Genomic DNA, 3,110 nt, shown 5'->3' on the forward strand with positions numbered 1-3,110 from the left:
CCTTACAAAATCTTTGCAATTTTCTGAAGTCCATTTGTTGATTCTTGATCTTAGAACATAAACCATTGGTGTTTTGTTCAGGAAATTTTTCCCAGTGCCCATGTATTCGAGGCTCTTCCCACTTTCTCTTCTATTAGTTTAAGTGTATCTGGTTTGATGTGGAGGTCCTTGATCCACTTGGACTTAAGCTTTGAACCGGGCAATATGAATGGATCAATTTGCATTCTTCTACATGCTGACCTCCAGTTGAAACAGCACCATCTCTTGAAAATGCTATTTTTTTCCATTTGATGGTTTTAGCTCCTTTGTCAAAGATCAAGTGACCATAAGTGTGTGGATTCATTTCTGGGTTTTTAATTCTATTCCATTGATCTAGCTGTCTGTCTCTGTACCAATACCATACAGTTTTTAGTCACTATTGTTCTGTAATTCAGCTTGAGGTCAGGAATGGTGATTTCCCCAGAACTTCTTTTATTGTTGAGGACAGTTTTTGCTATACTGTTTTCTGTTGTTGTTGTTGTTGTTGTTGTTATTTCAAATGAATTTGCAATTCGTCTTTCTAAGTCTACACATAATTCAGTTGGAAATTTGTTGGAGATTGTATTAAATCTGCAAATTGCTTTTGGCCACATTCCATTTTTATATTATTTCTGCCAATCCATAAGCCTGAGAGATCTTTCCATCTTCTGAGATCTTTTTCAATTTCTTTCTTCAGAGACTTGAAGTTATTGTCATACAGATCGTTCACTTGGCTGGTTAGAGTCACAAGGAGGTACTTTGTATTATTTGTGACTATTGTAAAGTTTGTTATTTCACTAATTTCTTTCTTAGCTTCTTTGTCCTTTGAGTAGAGAATGGCTACTGATTTGTGTGAGTTAATGTTATATCCAGCCAATTTACGGAAGTTTTTATCAGGCTTAATAGTTCTTTGGTGGAACTTTTATTGTCATTTAAGTATACAATCATATCATCTGCAAATAGTGATATTTTGTCTTCTTCCTTTCCAATTTGCATCCCTTTGACCTCCTTTTGTTGTCTGGTTGCTCTGGCTGGGACTTTGAGTACTATATTGAATAAGCAGGGACAGAGTGGGCAGCCTTGTCTAGTCCCTGATTTTAGCGGGACTGCTTTATGTTTCTCTCCATTTAGTTTGATGTTTGCAACTGGTTTGCTGTATATGGCTTTTACTATATTAAGGTTTGAACCTTGAATTTCTGATCATTTCAAGACTTTTAAGATGAAGGGGTATTGTGTCTAATGAGATAATCATGTGGTTTTTTTTCTCTTTGAGTTTGTTTATATATTGGATAACTTTGATAAATTTTCATATATTGAACAATCTCTGTATCATCAATGAAACCTACTTGATCATGATGATCTTGATGTGCTTTTGGATTCAATTTGTGAGAATTTTATTGAGTATATTTATGTCAAATTCATAAAGGAAATTGGTCTGAAGTTTTCTTTCTTTGTTGAGTCTTGTATGGTTTAGGTATAAGCATAATTGTGGCTTCATAAAAGGAATTGGGTAGTGATACTTCTATTTGTATTTTGTGGAATACTTTGGACAGAATTGGTATGAGGTCTTCTATGAAGTTCTGGTAGAATTCTGTACTAAACCCATCTGGTCCAGGGCTTTTTCTTTTTTTAATAACTGCTTCTATTTCTTTAGGAGTTATGGGACTGTTTGGATGGTTTATCTGATCATGATTTAATTTTGGTACCTGGGATTTTTCTAGAAAAACATCATGTCCAACGTTATGGAGATGTTCTAGCCTAGTGCAGTGGTCCTACAGTACAGCTCAGACTCCCTGTCTGGGGATCAGCTAAGTTGCTTCAATCTGACCGTCAAATGACATGTCAAGTGTGTGGAGTTCGTGAAGAGTTTCAACTTGCTGATGCTTATGTTGGGAGGAGGTGGCTACACCATCCATAATGTTGCTCGGTGCTGGACTTACGAGACAGCTGTGGCCCTGGACACAGAGATCCCTAATGAGCTGTCATACAATGGCTACTTTAAATACTTTGGGCCAGATTTCAAGCTCCACACCAGCCCTTCCAATATGACTAACCAGAACACCAATGAATACCTGGAGAAGATCAAGCAGCGGCTCTTTGAGAACTTGAGAATGCTGCCCCATGCCCCTGGGGTCCAAATGCAGGCCATCCCAGAGGATGCCATCCCAGAAGAGAGCGGTGACGAGGATGAGGAAGACCCTGAGAAACGAATTTCCATCTGCTCCTCTGACAAACACATTGCCTGTGAGGAGGAATTCTCTGATTCTGATGAGGAGGGAGAAGGAGGTCGCAAGAACTCTTCAAACTTCAAAAAAGTAAAAAAAAAAAGTCAAAACAGAAGATGAGAAAGAAAAAGATTCTGAAGAGAAAAAAGAAGTCACAGAAGAGGAGAAAACCGAGGAGGAGAAGCCAGAAGCCAAAGGGGTCAAAGAAGAGGTCAAGATAGCCTGAGCAAGTTCTGCAGCTCCATCGTCTCTCCAAGTCCCTCACTTTCCCTCAATTTCTCAGATTTTATATTTTCTATTCCTGTGTATTTATATAAAATATATTAAATATAATGTCCCCAAGGACTAGATAGGAACCAGGGACCAGCGCACAGGGCAGTGGTGCTGGGAGAACTCTTCCCAGAGCTGCCTTGTCCGTCCTGCCCCTGCTCTGAGTTTTGGACCATGTAGGGTCCAGGTGAAAAGAAAACAGCCGGAAGACAACATCCTGAACTGCAAGTGCCTGCTTAGGAACTCTGCTAAGATGCCCTTGTTAAGCTTTTCAGAATGGGTGACTTTGTCTTCTGGGATCCCTTTTCAAGCTTGGGTAATATCAGCCATTTTTAGATTGGTTCTGTTTCTACCTTCCCACCTACCCTGGGCAAGCAGAAAACTTACACTGCCCTGTCTCCCCCCAATTCTGCAGGTGGAGGTTGTTAGCCTGGCTTCCTTTTTGAGATGTTTTCATTTTTGTGAGACTCTTTGTAATAAAACAGCACGTTTCTAAAAAAAATCCATTTCATCCAGATATTCCAATTTTGTTGAATATAGCCTTTTTTAGTAGGATCTGATGATTAATTTCTTTAATTCCCTCAGGTTCTGTTGTTA

General features: G+C 39.0%; 1 pseudogene; it reads left to right on the top strand.

The window, feature by feature from the left end:
* The first annotated feature begins 1,879 nt into the window (after positions 1-1,879).
* Hdac1-ps17 (Histone deacetylase 1, pseudogene 17) lies at positions 1,880-2,577 on the top strand (annotated as a pseudogene).
* Positions 2,578-3,110: the final 533 nt, after the last annotated feature.

The sequence above is a fragment of the Rattus norvegicus genome, chromosome 1, assembly GCF_021556685.1.
Source record: "Rattus norvegicus strain SHRSP/BbbUtx chromosome 1, alternate assembly SHRSP_T2T, whole genome shotgun sequence".
NCBI classification, from domain to species: domain Eukaryota; kingdom Metazoa; phylum Chordata; class Mammalia; order Rodentia; family Muridae; genus Rattus; species Rattus norvegicus.